At 46.1% G+C, this 26,924-nt stretch overlaps 10 non-coding genes across 10 annotated transcripts; 5 read left to right on the top strand and 5 right to left on the bottom strand.

Annotated features, from left to right (window-relative positions):
- The first annotated feature begins 2,307 nt into the window (after positions 1-2,307).
- LOC148632318 (U1 spliceosomal RNA) lies at positions 2,308-2,465 on the top strand. The gene has a single exon (XR_015934422.1). It is a non-coding gene; the product is annotated as a U1 spliceosomal RNA (small nuclear RNA).
- A 637-nt stretch (positions 2,466-3,102) lies between these two features.
- On the bottom strand, positions 3,103-3,221 carry LOC148632317 (5S ribosomal RNA). The gene has a single exon (XR_015934439.1). It is a non-coding gene; the product is annotated as a 5S ribosomal RNA (ribosomal RNA).
- Positions 3,222-5,028: 1,807 nt separating this feature from the next.
- LOC148632316 (U1 spliceosomal RNA) lies at positions 5,029-5,192 on the top strand. Its single transcript, XR_015934417.1, has one exon. It is a non-coding gene; the product is annotated as a U1 spliceosomal RNA (small nuclear RNA).
- A 636-nt stretch (positions 5,193-5,828) lies between these two features.
- On the bottom strand, positions 5,829-5,947 carry LOC148632315 (5S ribosomal RNA). The gene has a single exon (XR_015934432.1). It is a non-coding gene; the product is annotated as a 5S ribosomal RNA (ribosomal RNA).
- A 1,293-nt stretch (positions 5,948-7,240) lies between these two features.
- LOC148632314 (U4 spliceosomal RNA) lies at positions 7,241-7,382 on the top strand. Its single transcript, XR_015934398.1, has one exon. It is a non-coding gene; the product is annotated as a U4 spliceosomal RNA (small nuclear RNA).
- Positions 7,383-12,813: 5,431 nt separating this feature from the next.
- On the bottom strand, positions 12,814-12,884 carry trnag-gcc (transfer RNA glycine (anticodon GCC)). Its single transcript has one exon. It is a non-coding gene; the product is annotated as a tRNA-Gly (tRNA).
- A 1,695-nt stretch (positions 12,885-14,579) lies between these two features.
- trnas-uga (transfer RNA serine (anticodon UGA)) lies at positions 14,580-14,661 on the bottom strand. Its single transcript has one exon. It is a non-coding gene; the product is annotated as a tRNA-Ser (tRNA).
- A 1,343-nt stretch (positions 14,662-16,004) lies between these two features.
- trnas-gcu (transfer RNA serine (anticodon GCU)) lies at positions 16,005-16,086 on the bottom strand. The gene has a single exon. It is a non-coding gene; the product is annotated as a tRNA-Ser (tRNA).
- Positions 16,087-17,710: 1,624 nt separating this feature from the next.
- Positions 17,711-17,783, top strand: trnar-acg (transfer RNA arginine (anticodon ACG)). Its single transcript has one exon. It is a non-coding gene; the product is annotated as a tRNA-Arg (tRNA).
- A 6,251-nt stretch (positions 17,784-24,034) lies between these two features.
- trnar-ccu (transfer RNA arginine (anticodon CCU)) lies at positions 24,035-24,107 on the top strand. Its single transcript has one exon. It is a non-coding gene; the product is annotated as a tRNA-Arg (tRNA).
- Positions 24,108-26,924: the final 2,817 nt, after the last annotated feature.

Raw genomic sequence — 26,924 nt, 5'->3', positions numbered from 1 at the left:
AGTGAAGAAGATAGGGAAGTACTTGAGAGGGATTTGACAGTAGAAGAGCTGAGACAGGCTATGGAGAGCTTACAGAAGGGGAAAACTCCGGGTGCTGACGGGCTCCCTAAAGAATTTTATTGCACCTTTTGGGATCTGCTTCAGGATCCGCTACTGCTCCTATTCGAGGAAAGCTACAAGACAGAATTGCTGCCTGACTCCTTAAGAGAAGGCACTATCTCTCTCTTGTTTAAGAAAGGAGCAAAAAATGACATAAAGAACTGGAGACCCCTCAGCCTGTTAGGCGTGGACACTAAGATCCTGTCCAAAGCCCTTTTCCTGCGCCTACAAAATGTAGTGGCCTCACTGGTAGGGAAAGAACAGACTTGTGGGATAGCAGGACGCCTGATGAGCGACAACCTGGCCTTGTTGAGGGATGTCTGTCTGTACTCTGAGGATCGCTCCCTCCCTCTGTGCATTTTAGGTGTAGACCTAGAAAAGGCCTTTGACCGCCTAAACCGGCAGTACTTAACATCGGTACTTGAGCACATGAAGTTTGGCCCCATCATGAGAAAGTGGATTAACCTGCTGTACACAGGTAGCAACAGCAGAGTCATGGTTAATGGCAATAGATCACGCACCTTTGAAGTCTGTTCAGGGGTGAGGCAGGGCTGCCCATTATCCCCCTTGTTATTCGTTTTGGCTATGGAGCCCTTAGCCTGTGCCTTGCGCCAGGATCAGGCCATTAATGGGATACCAGTGCCTGGAAGTGGGGGAGGAGAGGTAAAGACATCTCTATACATGGATGACGTCACCCTGCTCCTCTCTGACAATGCCTCAATTAGCAGAGCTCTGCAGTGCTGTGATCGGTTCTCTTTGGCTTCCTCCGCAAAAATTAACACATCTAAGAGTGAGATTTTTTATCAGAACTGGAGGGAGCCAAAAGAAGGACATGATCTCAGGCTGCAAGAGAAGAGAATTAAGGTCCTGGGGGTGTATTTTGGAGAAGAGATGGGAACAGTAAATTGGCAGAACAAATTGCCAATCTTAAACAAAAAACTGATGCAATGGAAGGACCGAGACCTCACCATGACAGGGAAGGTGCTGGTCATCAAAGCCGAGCTCTTGCCTGTCTTGAATTTTCTGGCTTCTACCTTCCCAATCCCACACCGTGTTGCGGCGGTGCTGAGGAGATTGATGTTTCAATTTCTATGGGGTGGGAAGCAGGAAAGACTCAGAAGGGAAATAATGTACAGGCCGCTACCCTCAGGGGGGAAGTCTGTCCCAGATATTGCTACGAAGCTGCTGTGCATTTTCCTGGCCTCTGTGCTGAGAGGCTTTGCAACAGCACCTGCAGCGCGTACCTGGACTTATTTTTCCAGGCTCTGGGTAGGTAGGGAGGTGTTCAGAGTGTGGGGTGTCAGACCCAAGCTGGACGTCCCACTCTCTGACACATGCCCTGCAATTTATGGGACAGTTAAAAGTTTTCTAAGATCTCACCCAATTGGCCATATTCCCCTCCGAGATGTCAGCGTCCAAAAACTGGAAGATTTCGTAGCACCCCAGAACAATAGGCAGACCCCTGTGGGCATTTTAACATCAGCCCAAACAAGGAAGGTGTGGAAACACACATCCTCTAAATTTCTGTGCAACATTCACAGAGATTTAGCCTGGAGTGTCGTCCACCAGTGCTTACCGGTACGAACTTTCTTGTACCGTAGGGGCCTCACCCCCAGCCCTCGCTGCGTTAGGGTGGGCTGCGGCGAGGAGGAGACTGTGACCCATCTCCTGTGGTCCTGCTTTTTTGCTAAGGCCTTCTGGGCACAGTTTGAAGATTGGTTGCAGGCTCTCTCGCCCCAATTTACCCTGACCGCTGCTTTCATCATATACGGCATCTCTCCTGTCAAACTTCCCCCTGACGTGTTTGACAGGATCTGGGCCGTGGTGAACAGTGGGAAAGACGCCCTGTGGAGAGTGAGGAACATGGGGCTGTTCAAAGGCATCGAGGTCCCAGTCAAGGCAGCAGGTAGCCTGGCCCTGTTCATCACCCGAGAGAACTATTACCTCAGAGATCTGTGGAGAGAAGGGAGGGAGGAAGCAGAAAATCTGTGGGAAATAGAGAGCATTGGACAGTATCTCAAGAAACTGTGAAAAACATTATCATGTTTAAATAAAGAATGTGATTTGCACCAGAAAAAAAGAAAATTGTTGCTATGTAACTGTTACCGTGTCAAAATGTAATGAGATGTGATCATATATACTGTTTTAAGTATGTATATTAATGTAAAGCTTTCTGATTTGTGATTTCCTGTATTTTTTTGTGAAAAGAAAATAAAGTTCTTAAAAATCGAAATCGAAATCGGTTCACCCAGGGCGAGGCTCGGCCATTGCACTCCGGCTGTGCTGACCCCTGCGAATTCCCCAAATGTGGGAATCTCAACTGCATAATTTCTGGTAGTGGGGGACTGCGTTCGCGCTCTCCCCTGATGTGCTTGGTCCAAAATCAGATACGGGAGGGTTAGGACACCACGAGCTGCGTGGCTGCGGAAGGATCCTGGTTCGACAGGAGTGGACGCCGCTGCTGGTTCTCGCTGGCTTTTAGTTAGGGGTCCGGAGAAGCATCTCAAGCTAGTTCCACTACTCCTTCCGGACGTTCATTCCCTTTTCAAAGTCAGTCGTTTTGCTGTAGTCTGCGTTCTTTAGGCTGATTATCGAGGTTAGCCTTTATTTGGTCATGGGGGGCCTCGGTACTGTATGCTGAGTCTAAAGACAGTTTCACCCGTTTTCTGATTGCTCGGTTCTGTACCAGTGCAGACATGTCAAACAGTGAATGGCTCTACCTCTATTGTATCCGTGCTCAATGAATGAAATCGGTAACAAATGAATATATGTCTAGTTATACGAAAAACGAGTGGTTTATCGACTCATCTTCATTTGCAGATTTAGAGGCAGCTTCGATATTCGTTTTACAGACGGGTTTTTTTTTTTTGAATATGGGTCACACACATGCCACAGCAACAAAACATCTCTAGAGATGAGGCTATAGATCACCTTTCCATCCTGCAGGTTTTCCTCCCAAAGCCTACGGCACCAACGGCGACCCCTGCTGGCTGGGAGAGCAAAAGCTTACAGCACCTGGTATTCCCAGGCAGTCTCCCATCCAAGTACTAACCAGGCCCGACGCTGCTTAGTTTCCGAGATCAGACGAGATCGGGCGTGTTCAGGGTGGTGTGGCCGTAAGCGAAAGCCCTGGCGCCTGACTCGCTACTTGAAGCTGTGTGTGGCGGGGGTTCCGTGCCCCCCGAGCGGGACTGAAGGATCGTTCGTGTGCAACTCTTTGGAAAGGAGCTGCTTTCCAAATCGCATTGCGTGCCTGGATGTTGGCGAATGCGCTCCCTTGTGTTGGCTCGTCCCGCACTGGAGGAGGACAAACAATCTGCACGGAGGAGCACCAGGCAAGTCTTCACCAGACAAAAACCTCCAGTGCACAGCACTCTGGAAACATTTCGGGGCTTTCGCGTGTTTATTTCAGCACGTAAAGCGCACCGGTCCAACACGTCGGCCGGGCGCGCGGCGCCTCCGCCCTCTTGTGGCCTTGCGGCGTCAGAGCAAGAGGCTCCTTCTCGCTGCCCTTCCGCTGTGTTGCAGGGCCCCGAGAGGGAACCCGGAGCGCGCACTTTGTGGGGGGCGGGGGACCGCGTTCGCGCTCTGCCCCCGGTCTCTTGCGCGAGTACTAAATCTCACGGACAGGGGGGCCTCGTCATTGATTGTTACAGGTGAAACGGGGATTAGGAGGAGACCCCGACTGATGTGTAAAGGGGAGCACTAACACCAGAGGGACACCCCCGGCGTCTCTTTTTGAGAGACGCCCTGGGGTTTCCTAATGGCCAAGGAGGGTCGGGACCTCGGTTTGACGCCTCCCCCGAAGGACGGCGCCTGTTTGTGCAGCAGAGTGTCGCCATCAGGAGGCTGGGGCGTAAGAGAGCCACACAGCCCGCAGGGTGAGCGCTCCCTACTGGTCCCAGTCACACCTCTTGCAGGAGCAGCAGCAACCGGAGCTTTTCCGGGGTGGAATCTCCTATCCGGGTGCCGGACATGCTCACACCTGCTGGGCTGCCCCGGGGGTGAGCCCAGTCGAGAGTCGCAGGGCCAGATCTAGTCACCGGGGAGAAACGATACAAGTGAAGGATTGCTCGGCTCTCGGCACTTGAAAAGACCGACAAATGTCTCGTTCCCGCCGGAGCTGAATGTACCCGCATGTGTGGTGTCGTCTTCTTCCCCCGCCCCGCTGTGTTTGCTGTATTGTCTCTGAAGCCGGCCCCCCCGAGACGAGACGGGCTGTTCCTGTGCCCCAATTAACACTTTACAGGTGCCATTCCCCGGCATTGTGGCCATTGTCGGTGCTCACACGCGATAAGATAAGGCGGAGGAGAGCGGGGCATGCCCAGCGGCAGACATTCAAGGAGGGGGCAGTGCGAGGTGAGGTGAGGTGCGACACGCCGGAGCCCCGACGCAGCTAATGCGGAGCACTTGTTGGACTGGCATCGAAAGGACGTGTGCGCACGGAGCGAGCCTTCCCTGCGGCTTAGCGCGGGAACTTTCTCCCCCCCTCCCGCTGCAGGAGTTGTGTGCGCTGCAGCGGTGCCGAGAGAAAAGCACAGAAGGCAGCAGGCTCTGGAGAGCAGGTAAGAGACGGAGCCTTGTGGGCAGGCGAGCAGGCCCGTTTTTTGGAAATTGCTGAAAAGGTTTGTTCGGTGTGTGGCAGGCGCACGTCGCGAGCTTGCGTGGCGATCTGCCGGTCTGGAGTTATGCAAATGAGGCCGAATTGCATCCCGGGACATGCTGCGAATGCGCAACGGCGACTGCAGATGTGTAGGAAACGGCGCGCTCGTTTTCTCGTTTTGCCCACACTTTTGAGTGTTAGTGTGGCGTGTGAGTGTGTGAAAGAGTGGGCCCAGCAGGAGGCGGTGGCGTGCGGGGCGAGGAGGTGGCCTAGGCTGCACGATTTGTGCTGTGGGTGCGGGCCGCTTGCAGGGGCCTGTTTAACTCATACTTACCTGGCAGGGGAGATACCTTGATCAAGAAGGAGGTTCACCCAGGGCGAGGCTCGGCCATTGCACTCCGGCTGTGTTGACCCCTGCGAATTCCCCAAATGTGGGAATCTCGACTGCATAATTTCTAAAAGTGGGGGACTGCGTTCGCGCTCTCCCCTGATGTGCTTGGTCCAAAATCAGATACGGGAGGGTTAGGACACCACGAGCTGCGTGGCTGCGGAAGGATCCCGGTTCGACAGGAGTGGACGCCGCTGCTGGTTCTCGCTGGCTTTTAGTTAGGGGTCCGGAGAAGCATCTCAAGCTAGTTCCACTACTCCTTCCGGACGTTCATTCCCTTTTCAAAGTCAGTCGTTTTGCTGTAGTCTGCGTTCTTTAGGCTGATTATCGAGGTTAGCCTTTATTTGGTCATGGGGGGCCTCGGTACTGTATGCTGAGTCTAAAGACAGTTTCACCCGTTTTCTGATTGCTCGGTTCTGTACCAGTGCAGACATGTCAAACAGTGAATGGCTGTACCTCTACTGTATCCGTGCTCAATGAATGAAATCGGTAAGAAATGAATATATGTCTAGTTATACAAAAAACGAGTGGTTTATCGACTCATCTTCATTTGCAGATTTAGAGGCAGCTTCGATATTCGTTTTACAGACGGGTTTTTTTTTTTGAATATGGGTCACACACATGCCACAGCAACAAAACATCTCTAGAGATGAGGCTATAGATCACCTTTCCATCCTGCAGGTTTTCCTCCCAAAGCCTACGGCACCAACGGCGACCCATGCTGGCCGGGAGAGCAAAAGCTTACAGCACCTGGTATTCCCAGGCAGTCTCCCATCCAAGTACTAACCAGGCCCGACGCTGCTTAGCTTCCGAGATCAGAAGAGATCGGGCGTGTTCAGGGTGGTGTGGCCGTAAGCGAAAGCCCCAGCGCCTGACTCGCTACTTGAAGCTGTGTGTGGCGGGGGTTCCGTGCCCCCCGAGCGGGACTGAAGGATCGTTCGTGTGCCACTCTTTGGAAAGGAGCTGCTTTCCAAATCGCATTGCGTGCCTGGATGTTGGCGAATGCGCTCCCTTGTGTTGGCTCGTCCCGCACTGGAGGAGGACAAACAATCTGCACGGAGGAGCACCAGGCAAGTCTTCAGTGCACAGCACTCTGGAAACATTTCGGGGCTGTCGCGTGTTTATTTCAGCACGTAAAGCGCACCGGTCCAACACTTCGGCCGGGCGCGCGGCGCCTCCGCCCTCTTGCTGCCCCTGCAGCTGCTTCACTTTTCCCTTTAGTTGCCATCGATTTTTTTGTAGTGCTATACATATACGATTGAGGTATCTTAGAGTTCTCCTTCGAAGACCCAGCACTCTCTTTTCTTTTCCCAGTGTTACTCATATCGGACTTTTTAAACCTAAAAAAAAATCGTTTTTTTTTCTTTCAATTATAACTGAAGTTTAAACAACTAGTGTTAAGTCCTTATTTTTCTGTAGTCAAAAAAAGCAAAAATTAACATTCAGGTCATGAAAAACTCAAAAAAAACTCCCCAACCACTAAACTTTACCTCCCACCTGAGCGCCATCTTGAACGCCCCTACCACCAGAGAATGCTCACGATTTCGGAAGCTGTCTCCGGGACGTGCTGATTCCACACATCCTGAATAAATCATGTTATTGTTATTTGCTGTAGCTAGACGTTCAAATGAGTTTCATGGCCAGATGGACTGTTTCCTCCAGCGGTATAATATTGCAGTGAGACAGCACGATGCCTGCAAGACTATGTCACGCTAAACGCCACAGATTGTGTTTGTCCGTTCGTGTCAGTCGTCCCGCAGCCACGGGAAGTGGGACACAAACATGCTGCAATGCTTTCAAGACGTTAGGATTTGTTTGTGCAACATCCAAGAGGAGTACTTGTGGCTTGAATGTGAACTGTACGTGCCCGCCCCCTTTCCTCTGTAGTGCATGAGTTCCTCCCGGCATGCCCTTCGTCATTGTTCTGTCATCTTGTATTTAAAGGGTTGTATTTCTGCTGCTGAAAATAAGCAACGGTTTTCTCACAACGCCCTTTGTTCCCAACGGAGCCCTTGTCTGCCATGAAATTCTTCAAAACCTCAAGCTAGAAGAAGAAGAAGACGACAAATATGAAGCGTTATAGCAACGACATGCCATGACACGATCGATAACGATTTCCATAGGATCCCCGCGGTTGCCTGGCAACCGTCAGCTTTGCGCAGTGGCAGTATCGTAGCCTGTGAGGGTTAGCCGAGGCGTGATTATTGCTAGTTGAAAACTTTTCCCAATACCCCGCTTCCGCCGGTTTGCAATACAATCGGCGAAAGCAATTTTTGACAGTCTCGTCAGAGACTGAGCAAGGTGTTTAAAGACAGATTTGGTCACGGTGATATCATGGTAGAAAGAAACGAACTTGTTACGTGTCAACTGAAACGCTCTTTCAGCTTTATGCAGAGAACAGCGTCTGTCGAGATTACTTTTGTGTCAGCGCGAAACGCCGTGTGCTTGTCAGTATGATTTCATATTGCTCGTAGCGGCGCCTGGCTTTTGTCTGTCAAACGTTAGGTTGCGCTTCTTCATGCTGCATCGTCGGCATGAGTGGAGCATTTTAAACGTCTGTACTTACTGCGCCCCATAAGAAATCGTTTGTCCCCATTCAAAAGAGATTGTGCGATGTCCTGCAGCGTTCGCAAAGCAAACCTTTGACAGTTTGAAAAGAGGAATTTATTCTGCTTCCTGTGCGTGCAGTAGTTACAAAGTTGAACGTCTTTACACGATCTGCTGCAGTTTTCAGTGGGTGGGCTTTGTCAAATGGCTTGGAAAAACGCACTGTGTTTCGGCTCGGGAAACATCATGAGCAGTGTCCTGCATGTTTTCTGTGTATAGCTGTCTTTTAACGCATACAGAATTCATTCGAAATCATTGATTTCTCCAATTAACAAGGGTCTCTTTTTGAACCTGCCAGAAGCATTCTTTCAATGTAACAGATTTACTCCGGGGAAGGGCAGCATGACATTGAGAGTAGCTCAAGCTTTCAGCACCTTTATCTGACTGCATGTATGCAGACACTGCTCAGAATCCCCTGTAAGATTCTCCTTCAATTCCGTTTTGCAGTGCTTTAGCTATTTCAAAAGGCTTCGCTTTGCTAGTCACAATCCAAGGCTCATGACAGCATTTGAAAACATTCGTAACTGCGTTGGCCGGGAATCGAACCTGGGTTAACTGCTTTGAAGGCAGCTATGCGCAACACTGGCTCGCTCCAGAATAAATCTCACGTCGAGGGCATATTTTTTTCCATTTTACCGTGAGTCGGGCTCAGCTGCACAGAGGAGAGAGCAGAGCAATGAGGTCACGGGGACAGGGGAGTCACACGCTGGCGGTTTGAATACGCGGAAGATCACTGAGGGATCCACAGTATATGGACCCTCCGTGCGCCATCAGTCCGCACTCCGGACTCTGAATCCTGCCATCCGAGTTAAGATCTCGGCGGAACCTGAGGCGCAGTTCCTTCTTAAAACGTAATCTGGTGAGCATTTCTAGAATCGTACTTGTATAGATGCAGCCTTTAATGTGTTGCTAGGTTAAAATTGATGACTTCTTGTATTTCAGTAGGCAACTGCCCTCTTGATTTCGGATTTAATTTCTTTATTACAGGGGCGCTTTTATGAAGACAGAGTCATGTTCAGGTACTTTGCTTGATGGAGGAAGCTCATTTCGGACTCTGTGATCTGCTCACCTGGAAAGGTCTGCTATACTACTACAAGAGAGAAGTAGAGTCTGGAAGAAGGGACAATTTTATGATGCTTTGGAAGATAATGTTTTTTTTTTCTTATACTGAAAATGAAAGGTAGTTGTTTCTATATGGACTCAGTCTTTGGAATTTGTATATATATATTTCAGTGATCCCTCAGCCATTCCTTCTGTATTGTAATTCAATTTCTCTTTTAAAATTCCTTCCCCACTTCTAGGACCTGCAGTTGCTGAACTCCACAATGGCTTCTATTGGAAAGTCTGTGACTGAGACCAAGTGTTCACTTTTTTATGAAACCATTATTTATTTAGGAGCAATGAGCAATTCTTATATAAATGCAATAAAATCATTATGCTCAAACTATGAGAGAGAAAATTAAGGATAATTTAAGAAATCAGTCTTAGCTTGTTTCTATACACAGATGGTATTATTTATTTTCAAAGGAAACCCACGAGGATTCCCCTGGTGTGCAAGATGTGCCTGAATACTCTTGATCAGCTTCCTGCTCACTTGAAGAGGGCGTGTATGAAGCACGCCACGGCAGAAAACATCAGGATGGCCTCTCAACAGGCGAGGGAGGACATGATGAATCACCTGAAGAACGGGGTCATCGTGGATTACCACAGAATAGAGATCGTGTCTGGTGAGGCAAACAGGATAGTGGTTGTAAGACTGCTAGAGTCCTTGGGCCTTTTTGTACATGGGAAGCCTGAAGACACATTGGCAAGGTGAGATATTTTTAATCTGTAAGGCTTCTGTAGTTTCTTTTTGAAATCATTGTTACAACATATTATGTAAAAGCATGTTGAAAAGAATCTACCTGCATTCCAGCGGCCCTGAGCAAGAGGCCGCAGTCCAGGAGGAAGAGATGCCAGAGGCTGCTCTAGAAACTGAAACAGAAGCGGATAAGGAAGGGGAAGATGTGAGCTCTGAAGAACTCTATCAGCAGTAAGACTTTTTATTTTTCAGATGTATCTATTTTTTACTAAAATTCTAATTTGTCTTATAGGTATAAAATGTTTAAACCGGTGTTTTATATCCTTACAGGCCCTGAGTAGTTAAAAAGTATCAGCAGGCCGGAAGAGAGTGGCCCAAGCTGGACTCTATAGAAAGCACTCCCTGGATGCTCCTCTCCTGATTGGATTCAAACAGTACCTTACCAAGGATCTGGGAGTGGCAAATTATTCTCAGGAGGTATTTATTTTTTAAAGGCATTTAAAATTAAGCAATGGTATCTTCATTGTAAATGTTTTTATTTCTTAGCTTAAAATTCACCCATGTGAAATGATGTCAGCCATAAACATCATGACTCTATATTTCCTACCTGAATCTATTCTACTTAAATTATTACATTATACACAATTTGAGTTCATTTTAAAAAGTAAAAGGTAATGAAAGGAATGCATTTTCATAAGAAAGATAATACCGATATGCATGTGATAATCTTCCTTATATCATGTAGTGCATCATTTGGACACTTTGTGGGCTTCAAATACAAAGAAAATCATGTTCTATGGTACAAGATAAATACAAAACTTAAGCTTTTATTTTAATTAGATTTCTTTATAAAGCATAAGCAATCATTTATTACATCGCTTCTTGAATTAAATCTTTTGACAAGAGGTAAGACTTCTGTTACATTTAAACCCATGTTTAGCTGTGTTTTTTAGATTTAACTGAACCAATTTCTGTGTGTGATAATGTCCTTGAATTCTGACAACATCACACTAAATTACATGATATAAAACAGCTAATGTTTCTAGAGATAAAGTTTCTGAGATGCTTCTAATTACTTTTTATTACCAGGGACAGTTTAATTCACCTTGTACAGTACTGTAAGACCAAGATGCTTTTTTTAAAAGTTATTTAACATTTTATAGAACTTTGTCTACTATGGCAACATGATGTGCTTGGTGAAACTTGGAAAAATACTGCTTGGCCACTTATCTTAAGATAAAGATAGGATAAAGGTTTATCTTTTGCACCTACCTGACCCCCAGGGAAGGCCAATGCTTTCTAAGTTGATGGTTCCCTACAGTAGACTGTACTTTAATTTCAAAGGTAATGTATATTGACCCAAATCAGTTTTGGAATCCAATCTACTGACGAGATGGAGCACATCCTTTTTTCAGGATTTTAGCATCATACGTTTGGTATATTTAGTCCCTAATGCTGAAAGAAATGATCATAGAACATTTGGACACTTTGTGGGCTTGAAATACAAAGCAAATCATGTTCTATGGTACAAGATAAATACAAAACTTAAGCTTTTATTTTAATTAGATTTGTTTATAAAGCATAAGCAATCATTTATTACATTAATATATGTAAAAATAACATTTTAGCATCATACGTTTAGTATATTTAGTCCCTAATGCTGAAAGAAATGATCATAGAACATGACATCTAACCTTACCTGCGGTGTTTTTAATCCCTATTGCTCAATGCACGGTGAAAGCATTCCATACATGTGTCTGACAATGAGGAATGGGCCCCTGAGACAGTCATTTGCCTGTTTCACAAATGATCGTATTTTACTAGAGATTCTGCTTGGGATTCAGATGTGCATTCGGACAGCAATCCCTTTCAAGAAATGATATGTTCTGGATGAGGTCAAAGGTGCTGGAACACTGTATCTAGGATGTGTTTGCAGAGACTGTGTGTCTCCTGCTTCAACGCAGTGATAAACAGATGTGCTCCTTTAATTTATTGGTACATGCCCAGGGCAGTAAGCAGTCTGAGGATTTATTTCCAGATGGCATAGAGCAGTGAAGCAGTGAAGTAGTGCAAAACACTGGATCATTATATTATTAGAATCTATTCTACTTAAATTATTACATTATACTCAATTTGAGTTCATTTTAAAAAGTAAAAGGTAATGAAAGGAATGCATTTTCATAAGAAAGATAATACCGATATGCATGTGATAATCTTCCTTATATCATGTAGTGCGTCATTTGGACACTTTGTGGGCTTGAAATACAAAGAAAATCATGTTCTATGGTACAAGATAAATACAAAACTTAAGCTTTTATTTTAATTAGATTTGTTTCTAAAGCATAAGCAATCATTTATTACATTAATATATGTGAAAATAACATTTTAGCATCATATGTTTAGTATATTTAGTCCCTAATGCCGAAAGAAATGATCATTTGTTTAACAGGGTCTGTCTCAAAGGATGCAGTACTCCTGAAGGGTCTCAAACCCTACATTTCGGATGCCTAGCTGTATCCCTCACATGTGGCACCTCAGAATGACTTCTAACCTTACCTGTGGTGTATTCAGTCCCTATTGCTCAATGCACGGTGTACATACTGCATACATGTGTCTTGAGAATGAGGAATGGGCCCCTGAGACAGTCATTTGCCTGTTTCACAAACAGGGACCTGGACCTAGACCTGGCCCGTACAGGGCTCAAACCCGCGACCTTGGCGTTATTAGCACCACGCTCTAACCAACTGAGCTAACCAGCCTCACGACAGTGCTCCTCTCTGTGCTGCAAAAAATCAAACTCAGGGAATTTCTTTTGTCCTCCTTTGAATAGAAAGCCGTGTAATCAGTGTACGGGCTTTCTCGTGCAGTTTCATGGTTCTTGTAACCCAAATCCTACACTGGCCTGAAGTGCCCCCCCATTTCACAGCATTTTTCAGCTGATTTAAAATGTACCTAAAGGAGAAGCATTATTGAAGACCATCAATTACCAAGAGCTTTTGTCAAAGGTTTTGGTGGTCATTTTGAATGACCACAGAGCGCTGTGACCTCGGTTTTACATCTCATCCAAAAGACAGCGCCCTTTTACAACACAGCATCTCCGTCACTATACTGGGGCATTGGGACCCGCACAGACCTCAGGGTGAGCGCCCCCCCGCCGGCACCATTAACACCGCTTCCAGCTGGAAGCTTTGTTTTTCCCTGTAGCTCATCCTCATCCAGGTACTGACCTGGCTCACACCTGCTTAGCTTCAGTGGGTTTTCAGTTGCGAGTTGCAAGGGGATGCAAGTGTTGGAGCCGCTCGCTGCAAAAGCCACTGCATTGGCTGGGAATCGAACCCGAGCCTCCCGCGTGGCAGGCGAGAATTCTACCACTGAACCACCAATGCTCAGTGCCTGGACCTTCAAAAAAGACGCTTTTTTGGTGCTCTGTGCAAAACGCGTCGACATCTGCTTCCAGCTGCAAAATGCCATTTGCGGACGCTGAAGAACTTATTTCTAAGGCAGCGGGTACAAGCGATTGGGCGTTTTAAAACCACCAGGAACAGCAAAGAGGCGCGCTTCTTTGCTTGTGCCGAAACACACCGACTGAAAGCGGACAACGTAGTCGGCAGGATTGGAACCTGTGCGGGGAGACCCCAATGGATTTCTAGTCCATTGCCTTAACCACTCAGCCACGACTACAGCAAGCCCCACTGCCGCTGCGTTCTTGCTACAATCTTACCTGGATCGCGAGGCGCCGGCGGAAGCCTATTTCAAAGTCGTTCTCCGTTTCAAAAAAACATTTCCAAAATACAAGCCTTGCAGACAGACACGCCTCAGAGGACTTAAGGGTGGCTTCATGTCGGAATGATAAAGTCTCCCCGTCCGGACATGAAAAGGCCACTTTGTTACACACAAAAAAAGAATCAACAACAGAGAAATGCCCACAAGCATTTGAAAAGCCGCACCACGTCGCACTTGAAATAGCTCTTACATTAGTGGTAGACACAGGAATCGCCTTTTTATTTACGCTCTTACCAACGCGATGGAAAGCAAAACAAAGCAAAGCAGAGCAAAACAAAACGAACAAACGAAAACCCTCACGTCCTGCACTTGCATATAACCCCGTTACGTGCCCAAGCGGTATTGTACGTCATCCTAGCACTGCACCCCGGGTCGTACGGTATATGGGAACGAGCACACGCCACGAATCGTCTCGAATCACTCCCTACAGCTGTAAGGCGCCTTGAAGCGTGCACCCCCAACATTCTTCTTTGCGCATCTGTGAAAGGTAAACTCTTGAGCAAACTCTGAACCAGCTCTAAGGAAACTAATCCGATTAGACGTTACTTTGACTCATCTTCTTACGCTCAGTGCCGGATTGCTCAAACTCCAGCTAGGGTTAGGGTTAGCATTCCCACGCTACTTAGACACTTTGTTTACGCTCAGTGCTGGATTTTGGGAACTTCAGGACGAGTGGGAATTTTCTCCTATCTGTCCATTCTGTTTTGTTTTGGAGACTCTTGGCTGCCTATGTTGTTCAGTGCACCGTGAAGGAAACATTTTCCAAAACTGTGTCAGCTCAAAAGTTGTAAGAAAACCTCTCCAGGTGCTTTAACTCTCTTCATTTTTGTCATTTAATGTGACACTCGATGTATAACTGGAGCCTCACATATGCAAATGGTGAGGCTCCAGTTCGACACCCAGTTCCACACGACTTTACAGTATATGACAAAAGCATGGCAGACTGTGCCGGACCAGCTGGTAACTTCCGCTTATTTTGACCATATTAAACATTGGAAATCTTCCCACTTGCATTTGTGACACTTGATTTTGGCTCCACCTAAGACACTCTTAAATCTTCAAACACTTTTCTCTTCTCCCGCAACACACTTGTCTGTCGGCACTATGTGGCAGCGTTGCATGACAACCCATCTCACCACGGAAAGGAACCTAACAGCTTTGGTAAGAGAGTAGAATTACCTGAAGAACTGCTTTCCATGGAAGCAGGACCAAGCGATGTAGCATTTTTATAGTACCAGGAAAGGAGAAGCGGCACTTCGCCTTTGCCGCACAGGCACAAGGTGACGTGCGGCAGACGCCGTAGTCGGCAGGATTCGAACCTGAGCGGGGAGTCCCCAATGGATTTCAAATCCATCGCCTTAACTACTCGGCCACGACTACAGCGAGCTTGCCGCCGCCGCATTCCTCCTATAATCTAACACGGAGTGCGAGGTGGCTGCGGAAACCTTTTTAAAGTCGCTCTCTGTTAAAAAAAAAACCTTTCACAAGATACATGCCGGCAGACAGACACGCCTCAGAGGGTTTAAGGCTGGCTTCACGTTCAAATGATAAAGTCTCCCCGTCCGGATGTCAAAATGCAACTTTGGCAGACAGAAAAAACATCAACAAACCACAAATGTGGACAAGGATTTTACAAGCTGCACCACACTGCACTTTCAAAAGCATTTATATTCGTGTTAGACGCAGGAATTGTCTTTGTTTTGCGCGCTTACGAACGCCATAGAAAACGAAACAAAACAAAAGCCCTCAGCTCCTGTACTTGATTATAACGCCGTTACGTGTCGAAGCAGGAATTTACGTCATCTTACCACTGCAACATGGGGAATAGAGGGAAATGAACACACGCTACGAATCGTCTCAATCACTCCCTAGAGTCGTAAGGCACATTGAAGGGTGCACCCCCATCATTAATCGTTGGGCCTCTGTAAAAGGAAAGCTGTTGAGCAGTCTTTGAAACAGCTCGGATGAAACACTTGATTGCTTCCATGTGCATCTGGAGCCCACTTCTTATTTTCACTTCACGCCGCCCAAAGCATTTCTAAAACAGGAGATTCGCGTTTGGGAATGCGCCCTGCCCTACAAATAAAACAGGTCTACGGGTCTGAAACCTGCTCCACGGAAAACAGTTCTGTTGCGCTTTTGATCAAAGGGAGATTCTCTGTTCTTACTTTTTGATTACATAACACCCAAAGGGGCTTCTTTGGAGCTGGATTCCAACCAGCATCCTAAAGTTTCTTGGCGGTATCCTTTACAGTCCTCTGTTCGGTCGACAAGGAACAGAAGGGGGCAGCTTTCCTCACACATACAGTGCAATGTACTGTAGTGTTCCCCTTCATTGAATTCGCAGTTCTGCATCAGACCTCTAACTCGTTTCCTTAGCTTGGATTTAAGCCACGAAGCAGGCTTCTACTGTATAAACGTCTAGAGGAATCACAAACTATTTGAGAGGCCATCATCCCAGGGGGAACTGACAAAGTCTATCCCTAAACACCTAGCGCAGTCTCTCGAGAGACTGTCAAAAATCGCTTTCTCCATTTGTGCTGCAAGTAAGTGAAAACGCGGTCTCAACCCAGAGCCACTTGGCAGCAGCGGCACGTAAATACTGTTACTACCACTGCTCGATACCAACGTTAGCCTACTATACCATGTTCAGCCACCGCTAGAAAATGTAAGGCTCTAGTACTGGAGCAAACAAAAGGAGAGCCAACGTCAAACGTAGAGAGCGACGAGGATGGGATTCGAACCCATGCGTGCAGAGCACAATGGATTAGCAGTCCATCGCCTTAACCACTCGGCCACCTCGTCGATGAAACTGGGCTGTCCAGACATGGGTTGGCGCGCTCCAGATGATCTTTTTCTTTTTTTTCCCTCGTACTCAAGGGTCCTTTTCCTGTTCCACATGCGATTTCAACATTTTCCTTGGGAGATGTCAAGCCAGCAAGCCACTGCTGTGGTTCAGTGGCCATTGTGGAGTTCAGTGGCCCTGTTGTACACAGAAAGCACATTGAGCTCCTTGGACATGAAAAGTTCCAGATAAAAGCCATTTGTCATCCTTTCTCTTGGTGTCGATGTTGCTATTGTATGTAAAGGTGGCAACTTGCTCAGCGAGCAGGCGGAGCACACACCGAATGCAGATGTGTCTGAGTGGTGTGTCCAAGTGGCTGCAAAAGGACAACACTACCGGGGCGCCGTTGCTTAGTTGGTTAAAGCGCTTGTCTCTTAAACAGGAGATCCTGAGTCCGAATCCCAGTGGTGCCTTCTTTGTTCTGTCTTCTCAAACAGAACTGGTCCTTACAGACAACCGCCTACGGCTAGACTTAATTAAATGCAAGTATTCATTTCCTGTCTTTAACGCGACTTGTTTTTCTTAAAATGGATGGAACTTGCAAAACATGAAATACAAACATTGCTAATCAGCGCTAGCGGCTGGCAAAAAAAAAGAAGTCAGCAATGTTTTTTTTCTTTAACCTTAACCCTGCTAATGGAGAAGAGTTAAACGACCGAGTCTATGCAGCTTAAACGGTGCTCATGTCGGGTTCTTAGCTGAAAGGGTGGTAAATCACGCTCACCCCAGTCCTTAATCTTTTAAAAGGATACAATATTGAACCTAGTCGCCACATCACATACATCCTGTTCAACGATAAAAAAGTGACATCTATCCTCGATCCAGAGTAAATCCCACGATGAGGGCATATTTTTTTCCACTTTACCATGAGTCGGGCTCAGCTGCACAGAGGCGAGAGCAGAGCAATGAGGTCACAGGGACAGGGGAGTCACACGCTGGCGGTTTGAACACGCGGAAGATCACTGAGGGATCCACAGTATATGGACCCTCCGTGCGCCATCAGTCCACACTCCGGACTCTGAATCCTGCCATCCGAGTTAAGATCTCGGCGGAACCTGAGGCACAGTTCCTTCTTAAAACGTAATCTGGTGAGCATTTCTAGAATCGTACTTGTATAGATGCAGCCTTTAATGTGTTGCTGGGTTAAAATTGATGACTTCTTGAACTTCAGTAGGCAACTGCCCTCTTGATTTCGGATTTAATTTCTTTATTACAGGGGCGCTTTTATGAAGACAGAGTCATGTTCAGGTACTTTGCTTGATGGAGGAAGCATATTTCGGACTCTGTGATCTGCTCACCTGGAAAGGTCTGCTGTACTACTACAAGAGAGAAGTAGAGTCTGGAAGAATGGACAATTTTATGATGCTTTGGAAGATAATGTTTTTTTTTTCTTTGAAATCGAAATGAATCAGAATATCAGTGCAAAAGACAAACTCTTGGTTTGGTTTAAAGAGATATGGTTTTAAAACAGACAAAATGTAGAAAACAGGTGTTTCTCACTTTTGGAAAAGAATGGACCGGGGGTAATATTTTACTAGGTGCAGTGCTGATCTCACTGGGTTACAGTCCTGCAGTGTCACACCAGGGCCAGTGGCGCAATGGATAACGCGTCTGACTACGGCTCAGGAGATTGCAGGTTCGACTCCTGCCTGGCTCGGGTCATTTTTAAACGCATGGGGCTACTCCCTAAGTAGTCTGTGCTACTTACTGCATTGTAATCGTACCCAGTAAGAGATTTCCTTCATGTAAATGAACTGCACCTGACAGCTTTAGAAAAACACCTGGGCTCAGTACGGTGCTGAGAGCTCAGCGTTGCTGTTCTAATTAGCACGCACTGCATCGGCTATGAGCCCGAACCTTTCAATTATTCCGATCAGTAAGTCAACACGTAGTCCACATGAACGGTAGAAATATTCTCTTGTCTGTCTCTTGTTTGTATAGAACTGAATGTCCCTGACAATGTACTGTTAGTTTTAATTGAAGAACGGCATTTGTGTTCAAATATACCAGACAAGTTTATGTAACTGCTCATGCGACACTCAGTTGTAATTAGTCAAGAAATAAAGTCGAACAATAGCTGCGGGTTTGATTCTGAACGTATGAGATTGCAGCGCCTTTTACTTCCATTGACAAATGATAGAGATTCGAAGAGAGATCCTTCAGACCAGCAAGCAAACCCACGGCTATTTCGGTTTTCTATCTAGGCAACGTTGGTGTCTGCAATAGCATACATGAAAGCGTGATGCAATTTCTGTGGCTACATTTGTTGCACATCATGCACAGTAAGAGTGTTTCTAACACCAAATAAAAAGTCAACAATTAGCGATCACGCCTTCTCCTCAGTTAACCCACTGAAACCCTTGCTGTTAACAGTTCTTTACTGCGTGCTTTACCAGCACCTACATATCGTGTCGGTTCTTTCAGCTTTATTCATTAGGTTTTCAAAGGCATAAGTAGAGCACCAGAGGTGCGAACGCAAAATGTGTAGTTATCTGAAGAATTGATTTCCATGGCAGCGGGTCCAAGCGATTTCGCGTTGTTATAGTACCAGGAAAGGAAAAGCGGCACTTCGCCTCTGCCGCGCAGGCACAAGGCGACGTGCGGCAGACGCCGGAGTCGGCAGGTTTCGCACCTGCGCGGGGAAGCCCCAACGCATTTCGAGCCCATCGCCTTAACCACTCGAGCACGACAAATGCGAGCTCGCCGCCGCCGCATTCCTCCTATAATCAAACACGGACTGCGATTTGGCTGTGGAAACCTTTTTAAAGTTGCTCTCCGTTAAAAAAAATACCTTTCACAAGATTCGTGCCGGCAGACAGACACGCCTCAGAGGGTTTAAGGCTGGCTTCACGTTCAAATGATAAAGTCCCCCAGTCCGGATGTCAAAATGCAACTTTGGCAGACAGAAAAAACATCAACAAACCAAAAATGTGGACAAGGATTTTACAAGCTGCACCACACTGCACTTTCAAAAGCATTTACATTCGTGTTAGACGCAGGAATTGCCTTTGATTTGCGCGCTTACGAACGCCATGGAAAACGAAACAAAACTAAAGCCCTCAGCTCCTGCACTTGATTATAATGCCGTTACGTGTCGAAGCAGGAATTTACGTCATCCTACCACTGCAACACGGGGAATAGAGGGAAATGAGCACAAGCTACGAATTGTCTCTAATCAGTCCCTACAGTTGTAAGACGCCTGGAAGCGTGCACCCCCATCATTAATCTTTGCGCATCTGTGCAAGGTAAACTCTGGAGCAGTCTCTGAAACGGCTCAAAGGAAACACGTGATTGATTCCATATGCATCTGGGGTTCATTTCTTATTTACATTTAATTCAAGGGAAAGGCTTGGGTCAGTTTCAGACGGCCTCCAACAGCGAGATTCAAGCGCCCCACCTTCAGCCCAATCTGCGCCGCCAGAACGACAACGGCTCCTCTGCTCTCCGGGGTGCGGTTGTGACCCCGTAACCTAAAGTGTTGGTGGCAGACAAATGGAGACTAACAGGTGATGTCCTAGGACATGACTACATTGTGACACTCGGTGGGGATGGTGACCATTGCTTGGAAAAGAGTGCGAGGCCCCTTTAGAAAAACATTTTAACAGGCATTCTGCCTCAGCCTAAACACCTATAGCTTGCAAAGCGCATGCTATTAGACAGGCACCTCTGCAAGACCTTAAGAGTCTCTTAAACTAGTGATAGTAAGGTGTTCCCAATGGGCGATGTTTGGCTTTCAAATCATCTCTCTGTGGAAGCGCCGAGATGCAGCTGTTTAAGGCTTAGAAGCAGCTGACTGTTTCACTACCTAGCTGATTACTGTCAGTCAGGGAGCTCAGAGGTGAAAAGCCTGTCTGAGAGACAATTCGCCGTCGATGAGTTCAATATGTTCCGTACCAGCTCGGCGCAACTGAGATCATCTTGGTAGCCGTGTAGCTCAGATGAGTGAGAGCGTGTGTGTGTGTACCACCGTGATTGGATGCCGGTCCTTCTCAGGTCACAGTAAACCTTCTGCTGCCTAACTTCCCTAATTTTGGGGATCCCTTTGAAAAAGCAAAGGAAAAAAAACTGGCTCTTCATCAGTATGATCGACCTCACCCAGTGTGGCGCAGTGGCCTAATGGCTAAGACACTGGCCTCCTAAGCCAGGGATTGTGGGTTTGAGTACCATCTGGGGTGCTCCTGTCCCATTTTGAGCGTACAAATGTCCTTTTGATTTGCAAAGCTACAACCCCACCTTACTCAGTGAGCGTCTCTTCTTTTCTCTCACATACAGTTGGGAGAAAAACTTTTGTAAACAGCCCTTCGGAATGATGTGGATTTCTGCATGAATGGCTCCTAACATGTGATCTTATCTTTATCTAAGTCATAATAATTAATAAAGAGAGTCTGATTTAACAAACAACACACGCCCAACATTTGACATTGCTGTTTCTTTATTGACCAAATGGTTTAAACAATCAAGGTCATTGATGGAAAAAGTACGTGTACCCTTATATTAAGGAGCTAGTGGAACCTCCTTTATGACAAAAACCTCAATCCCCACTTTCTGTAGCGGCTGGTCAGACCTGAGCAGCGGTTAGGAGGTATTTTGGCCTATTCCTCTATGCAAAACTGTTTCAGTTCATGTATATTTTTGGGATGTCTTGCGCTGAACGGCCTGCTTCAGATCACGCCACAGCACTTCAATGGGATTGGGGTCAGGACTCTTACTTGGCCATCCCAAAATACGGAATTTCTTCTGTTTCAGCCACTCTGTTGTTGATGTACTCCTTTGTTTTTGTCATGCTGCATGACCCAGCCTCTTTCGAGTTTTAGATCACAGGCAGACACCCTGACATTCTGCTGTAGAATTTCCTGATACATCTTGGAATTCATCGGTCCCTCGATGATTGCAAGCCGTACAGCCTCCGCCATGTTTCCCAGGTGGGATGAGGTTTTGGAGTTGGTATGCAGTGTTTTGTTATCTCCAAACATAACGCTGTGCACATTTACCAACAAGTTCAACTTTTGTCATGTCTGTCCACAGAACATTGTTCCAGGAGTTGCTGTGGAACATCCATGTGGTCTTTAGCAAACTTGAGAGGGGCAGTGGTGGTTTTTTTTGGGGGGAGAGCAGTGGTTTCCTCCGTGGTGACCTCGCATGATCACCGCTCCTGTTCAGATTTCTTCTTATGGTGGACTCATGGACACAGACGTAAGACAAAGTCAACCACCTGTTCGCTAGATCCCATCCCCACTCAGCTAGTCAAAGATTCCCTCGAAGGACTGGCAGGACCTATAATTAGTATGATGAATGCATCGCTTGCGTCAGGCGTTGTACCTGATCAATTTAAGGTAGCGGTTGTTAGACCGCTCCTTAAGAAGTCAAATTTGGATCCACAAGTTCTTAACAACTACAGGCCTGTCTCAAAGGTCCCATTTCAATCTAAAAGTTTTGAGAGAATAGTTGTTGCCCAATGTCAATCGTATCTGGATTCAAATAATATACTTGAGAAATTTCAGTCTGCTTTCTGAAACTGCATTAACGAGAGTCGTAAATGATATTCTCTTAGCTACTGATGTGGGGAATGCAACAGTGCTTGTGCTTCTAGATCTTAGAGCTGCCTTTGACACGGTTGACCTCTCTGTTTTGTTACACAGGCTTGAGTTTGAGGTTGGCTTATCTGGAACCGTCCTTCAGTGGTTTACTTCACATTTTACTCATCGTTTTCATTATGTTCAAATATCTAATAATTGTACTGCTTCATCAACGTCACCAGTTCAATTTGGGGTACCAGACGGATCAGTGCCGGGGCCAATATTGCTCTCTCTCTCTACATGCTGCTGCTAGGTAGGATAATACGAAAAAATAATATGAACTTTCATTCATATGCTGATGACACTCAAATAAACATTTTGTTCACACCAAACGACAACTTTTCTATTATCACTTTAGTTAAATGCATTAATGAAGGAAAGACTTGGATGTGTGAAAACTTTTTGTTACTCAACTCTGAGAAAACTGAGGATCTGTTGATCGGAGGCAACAATACTGATAGGACTACTATAACTTCAGCACTTAACTCAGAGGATTTAAACATTTGCCTCAAAGAGACAGCACGTAACCTAAGTGGCATATTAGACACAAGGCTCTTAACAACTTGCATTGTTAAGTGCCTTGAGACAACCTTGTTGTGAAAGGTGCTATATAGAAATACATTGATTTGAACTGAATTGACAATGTAAAATGTTGTGTGTGTTGTTTGTTAAACAAGACTGTCTTTATTTATTATTATGCGTCAGATGAAGATCAGATCACATTTTAAGAGCCAATCATGTAGAAATCCAGATCATTCGCGTTTTAAAAGTTGCGGGAAAAGCAAAACAGGTGCTTTTCCTTTGTTGCGCAGACACATGACGACACCGTAGGCGGCAGGACTCGAAGCTTTGCAGGGAGACCCCGATGGCTTTCTAGTCCATCGCCCTAACCACTCGGCCGCCGCCGCCGCCACTGCCTTTTTGATGCAGTCTAACATAGAGTGCCGGGCAGCGGCGGAAACCTTTTTCAAAGTCGCTTTCCGTTTAACAACAACAAAAAAAACTTTCACAAAATGCATGCTAGCAGACAAATGCGCCTCAGAGGACTTAAGGCTGGCTTCAAGTTGGAATGATAAAGTCTCCCCGTCCGGTCAGGAAAAGGGAACTTTGTTAGACAGAAAGAAGGAAGTAACAATAACGGAGAATTGTGTGCAAGGATTTTAGAAGCTGCGCAGCCCTGCAGTTTCAATAGCCCTTTTATTCGTGTTAGATGCTGGAATTGCCTTTTTTTGACGCTCTTACGAATGCGATGTCAACGAAAACAGAACAAAGCACAAAAAACCCTCAAGTCCTGCAGTTGGATAGAATGCCGTTACGCGTCCAAGCCGTATTTGACTTCATCCTACCATTGCAACACGGGGCGTATATGGAAACGAACACACGCTACGAATTGTCTCTAATCAGTCCCTACAGTTGTAAGGCGCCTGGAAGCGTGCACCCCCATCATTAATCTTTGCGCATCTGTGCAAGGTAAACTCTGGAGCAGTCTTTGAAACGGCTCAAAGGAAACACGTGATTGATTCCATGTGCATCTGGGGTTCATTTATTTATTTACATTTAATTCAAGGGAAAGGCTTGGGTCAGTTTCAGACGGCCTCCAACAGCGAGATTCAAGCGCCCCACCTTCAGCCCAATCTGCGCCGCCAGAACGACAACGGCTCCTCTGCTCTCCGCGGTGCGGTTGTGACCCCGTAACCTAAAGTGTTGGTGGCAGACAAATGGAGACTAACAGGTGACATCCTAGGACATGACTACGTTGTGACACTCGGTGGGGATGGTGACCATTGCTTGGAAAAGAGTGCGAGGCCCCTTTAGAAAAACATTTTGTTAACAGGCATTCTGCCTCAGCCTAAACACCTATAGCTTGCAAAGCGCATGCTATTAGACAGGCACCTCTGCAAGACCTTAAGAGTCTCTTAAACTAGTGATAGTAAGGTGTTCCCAATGGGCGATGTTTGGCTTTCAAATCATCTCTCTGTGGAAGCGCCGAGATGCAGCTGTTTAAGGCTTAGAAGCAGCTGACTGTTTCACTACCTAGCTGATTACTGTCAGTCAGGGAGCTCAGAGGTGAAAAGCCTGTCTGAGAGACAATTCGCCGTCAATCAGTTCAATATGTTCCGTACCAGCTCGGCGCACCTGAGATCATCTTGGTAGCCGTGTAGCTCAGATGAGTGAGAGCGTGTGTGTGTGTACCACCGTGATTGGATGCCGGTCCTTCTCAGGTCACAGTAAACCTTCTGCTGCCTAACTTTCCTAATTTTGGGGATCCCTTTGAAAAAGAAAAGGAAAAAAAAACTGGCTCTTCATCAGCGTGATCGACCCAACCCAGTGTGCCCCAGTGGCCTAATGGATAAGGCACTGGCCTCCTAAGCCAGGGATTGTGGGTTCGAGTCCCATCTGGGGTGCTCCTGTCCCTTTTTGAGCGTACAAATGTCCTTTTGATTTGCAAAGCTGCAACCCCACCTTACTCAGTGAGCGTCTCTGCTTTTCTCTCACATACAGTTGGGAGATGTCTTGCACTGAACGGCCTGCTTCAGATCACGCCACAGCACTTCAATGGGATTGGGGTCAGGACTCTTACTCGGCCATCCCAAAATACGGAATTTCTATTGTTTCAGCCACTCTGTTGTTGATGTACTCCTTTGTTTTTGTCATGCTGCATGACCCAGCGTCTTTCGAGTTTTAGATCACAGGCAGACACCCTGACATTCTGCTGTAGAATTTCCTGATACATCTTGGAATTCATCGGTCCCTCGATGATTGCAAGCCGTACAGCCTCCGCTATGCTTCCCAGGTGGGATGAGGTTTTGGAGTTGGTATGCAGTGTTTTGTTATCTCCAAACATAACGTTGTGCACATTTACCAACATGTTCAACTTTTGTCACTGTCCACAGAACATTGTTCCAGGAGTTGCTGTGGAACATCCATGTGGTCTTTAGCAAACTTGAGAGGGGCAGTGGTGGTTTTTTTTGGGGGGAGAGCAGTGGTTTCCTCCATGGTGACCTCGCATGATCACCACTCCTGTTCAGATTTCTTCTTATGGTGGACTCATAAACACAGACGTAAGACAAAGTCAACCACCTGTTCGCTAGATCCCATCCCCACTCAGCTAGTCAAAGATTCCCTCGAAGGACTGGCAGGACCTATAATTAGTATGATGAATGCATCGCTTGCGTCAGGCGTTGTACCTGATCAATTTAAGGTAGCGGTTGTTAGACCGCTCTTAAGAAGTCAAATTTGGATCAACAAGTTCTTAACAACTACAGGCCTGTCTCAAAGGTCCCATTTCAATCTAAAAGTCTTGGGAGAATAGTTGTTGCCCAACGTCAATCATATCTGGATTCAAATAATATACTTGAGAAATTTTAGTCTGGTTTCTGAAACTGCATTAACAAGAGTCGTAAATGATATTCTCTTAGCTACTGATGCAGGGAATGCAACAGTGCTTGTGCTTTGCTTCTAGATCTTAGAGCTGCCTTTGACACGGTTGACCTCTCTGTTTTGTTACACAGGCTTGAGTTTGAGGTTGGCTTATCTGGAACCGTCCTTCAGTGGTTTACTTCACATTTTACTCATCGTTTTCATTATGTTCAAATATCTAATAATTGTACTGCTTCATCAATGTCACCAGTTCAATTTGGGGTACCAGAAGATCAGTGCTGGGACCAATATTGCTCTCTCTCTCTACATGCTGCTGCTAGGTAGGATAATATGAAAAAATAATATGAACTTTCATTCATATGCTGATGACACTCAAATAAACATTTTGTTTACACCAAACGACAACTCTTCTATTATCAGTTTAGTTAAATGCATTAAGGAAGGAAATACTTGGATGTGTGAAAACTTTTTGTTACTCAACTCTGAGAAAAATGAGGATCTGTTGATCGGAGGCAACAATACTGATAGGACTACTATAACTTCAGCACTTAACTCAGAGGATTTAAACATCTGCCTCAAAGAGACAGCACGTAACCTTGTTGTGAAAGGCGCTATATAGAAATACATTGATTTGAATTGAATTGACAATGTAAAATGTTGTGTGTGTTGTTTGTTAAACAAGACTGTCTTTATTTATCAAAAAATAAAAGGAATTTGCTAGGAATGCAAACGTTAGGTTGCGCTTCTTCATGCTGCATCGTCGGCATGAGTGGAGCTTTTTAAACGTCTGTACTTACTGTGCCCCATAAGAAATCGTTTGTCCCCATTCAAAAGAGATTGTGCGATGTCCTGCAGTGTTCGCAAAGCAAACCTTTGACAGTTTGAAAAGAGGAATTTATTCTGCTTCCTGTGCGTGCAGTAGTTACAAAGTTGAACGTCTTTACACGATCTGCTGCAGTTTTCAGTGGGCGGGCTTTGTCAGAGGGCTTGGAAAAACGCACTGTGTTTCGGCTCGGGAAACATCATGAGAAGTGTCCTGCATGTTTTCTGTGTATAGCTGTCTTTTAACGCATACAGAATTCATTCGAAATCATTGATTTCTCCAATTAACAAGGTTCCCTTAAAGGATGAGTCAAAGTAACGTCTAATCGGATTAGTTTCCTTAGAGCTGGTTCAGAGTTTGCTCAAGAGTTTACCTTTCACAGATGCGCAAAGAAAAATGTTGGGGGTGCACGCTTCAAGGTGCCTTACAGCTGTAGGGAGTGATTCGAGACGATTTGTGGCGTGTGCTCGTTCCCATATACCGTACGCCCCGGGGTGCAGTGCTAAGATGAAGTACAATACCGCTTGGGCACGTAACGGCGTTACACGCAAGTGCGGGACGTGAGGCTTTTCGTTTGTTCATTTTGTTTTGCTCTGTTTTGCTTTGTTTCGTGGTCAAGAGGCGTAAGGTAAGTCGTAATCCAGGGAGAACACTGGTGGCAAACAGTCCGAGGTGAGAGGCGAGGTCCAAAGTCGAAAAGGCAGAAGGGGAGTCCAATATCCAGAATAAACGAGGTAATGGAAAAAACGCCAGGTAGAGCTCTCAAGGAGTAGACTCAATACCAGCGGGAAGCAAGTAAAGATGGTAAAAATAGCACTGCGTACCCCACGGTGGAGTGTGTGCAGGTGGGTTAACTCGTGCGGCGGCGTTTGTTAATAATCACCCTCTGCTGGTGCTGTTTAGATTGCTTAAGAGTTGGTCTTAACTGCCTGGCGGTCATGACAAGCTCCTCTTTAAGCTGTGGTTTAGTTTTGCATTCATGTGTTTCTAGAGCAGTTATTTATGGGGGTGGGTGGGT

This window comes from Lepisosteus platostomus, unplaced genomic scaffold (assembly GCF_059453375.1).
Source record: "Lepisosteus platostomus isolate fLepPlt1 unplaced genomic scaffold, fLepPlt1.hap1 Scaffold_63_H1, whole genome shotgun sequence".
Taxonomy (NCBI): domain Eukaryota; kingdom Metazoa; phylum Chordata; class Actinopteri; order Semionotiformes; family Lepisosteidae; genus Lepisosteus; species Lepisosteus platostomus.
The sequence above is the reverse complement of the archived record's forward strand: the minus strand, read 5'-3'. Positions and strand labels throughout refer to the sequence as shown.